We start from the raw sequence: 8,393 nt of genomic DNA, 5'->3' as shown, positions 1-8,393 counted from the left end.
GTGTGTTGCTGCCTCCTCCCAGCCTGCCCAGCACAGGAAGTACCAGCATTACACCGGGACTTCTCCCAGGCAGAGATGGATTTTGTGCAGCTCCCCCCCCGACCTGGAGTCCCAATGTTAAGATCAAAGGGTCTGTCCAGGAGGATCCTGGAGCACACAGCTGCAGATGCAGCATTTATATCTGGTCACTGATTGGCTGGTTGACAGTAAATGGGAGTGGGGAGAGCAGGGAGAAAGCTTGGAGACAGGAGTCTTCTCTGTTCTTCTCCCCTCAGGAGGCTCATTAGGCTATCTTGAGAAGGCAATTTTTATATCTAGAAGCAAAATGGAAAGCTGAGCTTTCCGTGAATCTATGAATCACTCTCCCCATACTACTGAATGGTAAAGTGATGTGTAGACTAATCAGGGGCACCGCTGGAAAATCTCAAATTTGTTCTTCGGGAGGCTTGCCACCTAGCAACAGCAGGTGGGTTAGGCAGCAAGCCTCCCGAAAAACGCTGAAGCAGAGGAAAGTGAAAGAATTTTCACTTCCTCTGCCTGTGAATAACACGGCGCGCGCACGCCCGCGGTCACGTGGGCGTGCGCCTGAGCCGCAAATTTAGATTTTTTTCTGTCAGCGCTGGTGTGGAGGACACAATATCTGTATCTGTGACAGACTCACTGCAAATGTCCTCCATGGATGGCAGTAATAAGGGGAAAAGAGCATACAAAAGGGCAAGAGCTTCCCCCTCTACTTCCTCCTCTTCAGAGGATATTCATATTAGGAAGAAAAAAACGTTTTCCTATCAGAAGTTTTGACACTTCTGATTCTTCTGACTCTGAAGTAGAAAAATCTCCTCAGCACTGTGACAAGTCACCTCCCTGTTCAGTTACTCACCAATCCACAAGAAAACAGGTAAAAAATAAAAATAAAAGTAAGTTTAGCCCCAGGGAGACCTGTTCAGGTGTCATTCCCCCATTCCCTGGAATTGTCCATAGCAGACAACAGGATAGTGCTCACAGCAAGCACAACACCTCTGCCCATAGCTGGCAAGATACCTCTGCCCGTAGTCGGCAGCACAAAGGTACCCACCCTCAGCATGTGGGGTCACCTGACAGACAGTCGCCGGGACCATGGCCACTCTTCCTCTGTAGACTGGGAATCAGAGGAAACTACCAGAACCTTCGCCTTGTCCCAAAGTGTAGAATATAGTGAGATTCAGATGGCCAGGGTTGCTTTATCAGTGAAAATACCGCCCACTAAGTTATATTCCACACACAGCGCCTTAAAAACCAACTCTGAGGTCAAAAAATGTAACCAGCTGGAATTTAGAGCAGCACTTGTCAAAGAAGATGAGTTAGTGTTACAATCCTACACGGGTCTACCAGACGTACCTGCACTGTTCGTTCCCAATACTTACCCTGCTCTAGCCTCCATAATGGGAGAAAAGAGGCACAACGATTCCACAGACCGTACCATGAGAAAAATTCAATATAAAATAGTCGATGCAGCTAGCCCACTGCTCTTTGTATTAGATAAAGCAGAGAGAGAAGGGGAGTCCAGCATCTATCTGGAATCTCTAGTGGTGTACATAGGGGGAGGGGCCCTAGATTGCACACCCTAAACACAATGTGATGTGCTACCTGTTGGTAGCAGGTACACCTCACATTGTGCTTAGGGTGTGCAATCTAGGGCCCCTCTCCCTATGTATTCTGTACTGTGTGTATGTATGTACACTGGAAGGATGAGACTCCTTCCACCTTGATTAGCATCCCTCCCACCTATTCCTGGGTGTTTTTAATTAGCAAGGAGTCCTGGCATTCCAAGACTGCACATCTAACAAGGCACACTGAGGGTAAGACCTACTATATATATATATATGCTGTGTGTCAGTTTTGGGACTGGTATTGGGGTGCGGGGCTCTCTGGGCTAGTGTGGCTGGACTGTTTCATGGCATCATAATGTACACTTTTTCCCCTTCTTTCATTTGTTTTTTATATATGTAGCACTTTATACAGTACACTTTTAATTATAACCTCCTACTTATGTAGGACCTAACACATAGGCGTTTCCTTATTATTCTTTTAACCCTCACTTTAAATCTCACACTAGGGTGGTTCTGCTGGGCTGGCCTGGAGGGTTCTGTGCCCTATATTTGTTCCACAGTAGTGTTAGGGACCTGTCTGATGGCGGTCACCTGGTTATGGTGGGCAGGCCCATAATTATGGCCATCATTATGCTAAGAACCTCTTGGATGCAATTTAGCAGTATTATTATTAGGTTCAGCATAGTTAGATTGTGCACTTGTATTTGTCTCTGATTTTCTGCTTGCATCTCTGGTGGTGTCCAAGCTTGCCCTTCTTAAGGCCATTAGCAGAGCAACACTCATAATAGGCCAGACATTCAATTATATCACAAACACCCGCAGGTCCAGATGGCTTAATGGAGCAGGACTCGCAGACCTAGCACCTAACTCATTAGAATTCCCTAACCTTACTGACGCAGACCTCTTCGGCTCTCAGTTTATAGAGGAGGTTAAAATAAGACATAAGGCAAGGAAGTCCTTTTCAGACCTCAAAGAAGTAAATGAGCCCTTCAAGAGGCCCTTTCTTCAAGGGGGTTGGGCTTCGTGAGCCACAGGTTTGACCTGAGACTTCCAAGGCACAAGAAGAGCCCAGAGAGGAGACTTCATGCACTGATCCAACAATGCCCCAAGAGGATCGTACTCTAACACTTGGAACAATGCCAAGAGAGGCCGTAACTATGGTAAGTTCACCCACTTTCCCTTCTCTCCACAAAACTCTCAAACAATCATATCTAGAGTGGCAAAAGATTACCACAGACAAGTGGTTGCTGAAAACAATCTGTTCAGGGTTAAACCTCCTTCTAATTTGTTTTCCACACCAAGCGGGTCATATTTCTCATCCAAGGAATTGCAGTCCGCAGCTAGACGAGGTACTGACTACAGCCCTCCAACAGGGAAAGATAGAACTGGCAGACCTGATGGCAATAGGCTGGATCAGCCACTTATTTCCCATAATAAAGCAAGACAGCTCTATAAGACCAGTATTAAATGTCAAAGCTTTAAATCAATATTTGAAACCAAAACACTTTTGCATGGAAGGTACTCCAGACATTCATTACCTCCTCACAAAGGACTGCTTCTGCGTAAAGATAGACCTGAAAGAAGCTTTCCATTCCATATCAGTTCATCTGAATCACAGGCGTCTCCTCATATTTTTTTGGAGAGACACCTTATTCCAATGGACAGTTATGGTGTTTGGCCTCTCTTCCACTCCCTACACCTTTACATGGGTCATGAAAGCTGTAGTGTCCCGCTTAGGTCAGCAAAGCATTCAATGTATCATTTACCTAGACGACATACTACTGGTACACTCAGACCATGACACCCTACTGAGACACAAAGACTCAACCCTTTCCCTACTAACAGACCTGGGATTCATAATAAACACTCAAAAGTCAGTGTTAGCTCCGACCCGGAACATAACATTTCTCGGTTTTGATCTAGATACCCATTCTTTTTCCCTGGCAGTCCCTCTAGAAAAAAGGCTAGATACAAAAGAGTACATACAAAGGACAGAAGTGCAGATTATCCCTTAGCAAGGATTATTGGGAAAATGATTGCTATGTCCCCTGGTTTCAGACATGTGCCTTTGTCATGCAGAGAGCTACAAACGCTCCTAAGATCTCTGCTTCATGCCCACTATTCCTGGACGGACACCATTTTCCTCTCCAGAAGAGTAAAAATAGATCTGTCCAAGTGGAACAGTCTCCCTGTACCTCCTCCTCACCCACTCTTAGACCCAACACCCCACATGATGATCACTACAGATGCATCACTAATGGGTTGGGGAGGCTTCTCTCAAGAGAAAGCAGTCAGGGGCACCTGGTCACCCCAAGAATCCAGTCTCTTCATAAACATACTAGAACCACACACAGCAAAACTGGCTCTAAAAGCCCTAGTTCCCAAACACACAAGAAGGGTCTGTATCCAGCTATGCCTGGACAATACGACTGCGGTGTCATACATAAACAGAATAAGGGATACCAAATCACTGTCCCTATGCAAAGAAGCATTAGAGATCTGGGATTGGGCAGTCCAAATGGACATCATTTTACTGGCAACTTACATCCCAGGAGAGCTCAATGAACTCACAGACTCACTATCCCGAGAAAGAATCTCCCTGGCATCTGGAGCATTGACAAACCAGGTCTTCTTAAAAATACTCCAAACATTCAGAAACCTAGAAATAGACCTCTTCGCCAGCCCCACGAACACCCAAGTTCCACGTTTCGTATTCAGAATATGGACAAAAGGGGTATGGAGAATGGATGTGATGTCTTTCCCTTAGACAGACCTGCCCTCCTCTTGACAGTCCTACAGAAAATCAGGGAGGAGCGAGTACCCAGTATTGTGGTAGTATATCTGGAATGGCCATCCAGGACATGGTTCCTGCTGATCAGCCAATTACGCATAGGACCCAAAATTCCCCTGGGGTTATCCAATGACTGTTTCCAGGGAACTCCAGACATTCTGGAACCACTTCCCCAGTGCATGTGGATGGCAATATTACAAGGTTGCTAACAGATCCAGCCCTAACATCACCCATAAAACCCCTAATCAATTCATCCTTAAGACCCCGAACTAGAGCCAGGTATGCAACGATAATAAAAGAATTTGACCTCTGGCAGTCCCAAGGGTCTTTTTCAGGCCAATCCTCTCTACTACATTTAGCCTTAGACATCTTAGCCTCTAAATACCAATTAGGCCTAGCATCGGCCACCATAAAGTCATATGGTTCATGATCCCATACCTAACAGATAATAAATTTTACCTTTGTCTGTTAGGTTGTATGGGCTGGAGAGGCAGATACCCCTTAAGTACTCCCATACCTGGGATATCAAACCCTTCCTCTCTGCCCTAGACTCTTGGGAGACAGAGAACAACATTACCCTGTTATCCCACAAGTTGGCATCCTTGTTGGCTTTAGCGATAGCAGCCAGAGGGGCTGAATTAACCCTTATACATACCTCAGACCCATGGATATCACGGACTCCTACAGGGTACCATATCATTCTTAAAGGTCATATAAAGGCGTCTTCGTTCAATAGCCCAATAGTAGAATTTGATTTGATACATGACACTTTAGTGCCTAATCTGTGCGTGGCTTCATGCTTATCATCTTACTTGGCCCTCACAGCACCAATAAGGGACAATATCACACAGCTATTCATCACTTGCAGGAAACCATTTCACCCAGCAACATCCTCTACTATTAGAGGATGGATTGTGACATCCATGAGGGAAGCTGGGATAGACATTGACCACTTCAAAAGCCATTTCTTAAGGGGAGCAGCTGCAACAAGAGCAGCAGCTAAGGGCATGTCCCTACACTCGATCATGCCAGCAGCAAGGTGGGCCTTGGCCCATACCTTTGCAAAGCACTATTGGAGACCAACCAATCTACAAAAGATCGAGTATCTCAGAGCAACCACCAGTTATGTGGTAGTATACCCACCTGCTGTTGCTAGGTGGCAAGCCTCCCGAAGAACAAAACACTAGTTTGCAGGAATCTATGACCTGCAAACTGGATTTGTTCTAGGGAACAGGATTGTCACATAGCAACAGCTCCCACCCTACCCTCCCTTTTTCTTACTCTCCTTTGCTATGTCTGTTGTTTCCTCTGGAGACTCTCACTTGATGTCTATTAACCTTACCTCTCTCTCATCTTTAAGGCACAGCAAGGGACCCAAAGAAGCCTCAAGCAACCACCAATAAAGAACAGAAGTAACCCGGTACTCTGGACAATATTTCTGGCCTAAGTTTGGAATAGCTGTTTCCTGTCCAGTTCAGAATCCACTGTTCAAACCATTTTTTCCTTCCAGAAAATCATCAGTTACAGTTTAATAAAAATTGTTCTTGTTGTGAAGCATTTACGGTTTCATCCTTTTTTCCCTTTCAAACTAAGGTCAAAAGGTCAAACAAAGGCATAAGGTATCAGGTATACAGGTTTACCTTCTCTCACACCATTACACTCTGGGGACAGGATTGTCACCAGCGACCTTCTAAAGAAATCTAAATTTGCGGCTCAGGCACGAGCGCCACAATATTCACAGACAGGGGAAGTGAAAAATCTTTCACTTTCCTCTGCCTCAGCATTTTTGGGAGGCTTGCTGCCTAACCCATCTGCTGTTGCTAGGTGGCAATCCTGTTCCCTAGAACAAATCCAGTTTGCAGGTCATAGATTCCTGCAAACTAGTGTTTTCTCCACAGTAACCCCCTTTATGAATAGGAGGAAACATTGAAAAGCCCTGTTAAAGGGCTTTTCACTGCTACATGAAGAGACCACTAAATGCCGAAGTGAAAATGAGGCTGGAGATGTATTCAGTAGAAACCTTCCAAAGAGGACAAGTTCAGATGTTTCCCATAGCAACCATTCAGTTTCTACCTATCATTTTATAGCATTTTCCAGATAAATCAATAATAGGAATACATTGATTGGTTCCTATGGGTAACTTCTCCACTTCTACTCTTTAGAAGGTATGAGACATCTCCCAAAAATCTATAAACATCACTTTAGAATTTTAGAACTGCTGTTAGCCATTTTGTGTACTTAATACCATGTATCAGTGCTGTAACAGTATGATTTATTTCATTACTCCATTTGAAAAAAAAATGTACAGTTTAGCCTACATACTGTAACAAATAATCTAAAAAAGAAGCCAAGCAGAGAATGTAGAAAATACAGTACACAAAACAATTTAAGCTTCAAAACAATTCTGATCATTCAAGTATCATCTTGTTTTTTTACAACTTTTGCGCTTACAGTACTTTCCTTTGAAAACATCAAGTGCCCTGGAGCAGATGGATAAGATTTGTCTGTCTGCCTACAATTTCCTGTGGTCAGATTGTTTGCATTTTTTGTCTTGACTTTTTTTGCTTATCATAGCAATTTGACAGGTACAGCTCTGGGTCATCCCAGCACTTGTGTTGGAGAAATGTTTAGATACAGTGTTTGTGGCATCAATATCTGGGTTGTAAATTCTCTTTTATTATAAACTTATAAAAGACCTGTCTACAAAAATATGTGTTAATATGTTTAAAATGTTAAACTTTGCAGCTCAATTTTACTTAACTTATTTACCGTACTTCCCTTTCAATTTATTGGCTAAAAGGGATCACCAGTACTTTTTAAGTTACTGTAAATGAAACCACTTAGCTAGAGAAACAAAGAAACGTGCGCACTATAAAAATAAAACCACTTAGCTACAGAAACAACAAAATACACACTATAAAAATCTGATATCACTTCCTTCTTTTAAAATTATATAATCTTTTTAGAAAGAGGAACTACATTTGAAAAGAACCATTTTCGTTTTGAGTTTGACATACTTATTTTTTTATGCATGTTTTCTGAGAAAGCCATTCATATGCTGCCTATTGAAATATTTATTTAAAAAATCATTCCACATTGTAAGTCATTGACTTGGATTAGGAAATAAACAGACTTGCAATATATTGTACAGCAGACTTGTTTTGTTTTTTTCATTCAATTACATATTTGTATACTTAAATAACAGACATTGGGGCTGATTTACAAGTGGACACATATGTGTTGAGAACATATAAGATGTATGTTATATAAAGTGCATTTACATGCATTTTATGAGTGGGATGTGTCACACTGAAATACATATATGTCCAGACATACCTATCCTCCAATCGATCCAAATACAGATGTGTCCTGCTACATCTTTGCTCATAGCGCACCATACAGGCTTCTAAGTCATGGCATGATAATAGCACGGCATGGTGCGGTAAGGTGCATTCAGACTTGACAATGTCCACAGCATGCAATAGACAGCTTCACCGCTGGGTGGCCAGTGCTCCACTGATTAAAACTACAGTACAGTGTGAATAATACCGCAGTGGATGGATATGGCACTACAGAATTCAACAGAACAGTAAGCCCTGATAGGTGGGCCAATCACATACTGTACAGTAAACAGTGTCACATACAGTACTGTAAACAGTGTATTTAATACGGTATACAGTACTAGAGTAATTCTGCATTGCAGGCTATTTTCGGCAGTCATGTGCGGCACTCACACAGTGCTGGCATGCCTTAGAAATTAGTAGTGGGGTTTTAGCAGCGCTGTAAGAAATCATCACTGAACTACTGTACAAATCTCAACCCAGAAAGAGGTGTCTCTGGATTACAAACTGACTGTGCTTTTTATGCTGCACACTTGCGGCAATGTCAACACTGCTGTGCCACTAGGAGCTTGTACAACATGTTGCTAAATGGTACACAGCAGTAAGTGCCGGTCACTGCGGCAGTGTAGAAGTGGTGTGCGGTGCTCACACAGTTATGGCAAGCCTCAAAAATGA

The 8,393-nt window shown here is 43.2% G+C and overlaps 1 pseudogene; it reads left to right on the top strand.

Annotated features, from left to right (window-relative positions):
* The first annotated feature begins 666 nt into the window (after positions 1-666).
* On the top strand, positions 667-5,793 carry LOC148535256 (uncharacterized; annotated as a pseudogene).
* The last annotated feature ends 2,600 nt before the right edge of the window (positions 5,794-8,393 follow it).

This window comes from Taudactylus pleione, unplaced genomic scaffold, assembly GCF_031769625.1.
Source record: "Taudactylus pleione unplaced genomic scaffold, aTauple2 ptg000053l, whole genome shotgun sequence".
NCBI lineage: Eukaryota > Metazoa > Chordata > Amphibia > Anura > Myobatrachidae > Taudactylus > Taudactylus pleione.
The sequence above is the reverse complement of the archived record's forward strand: the minus strand, read 5'-3'. Positions and strand labels throughout refer to the sequence as shown.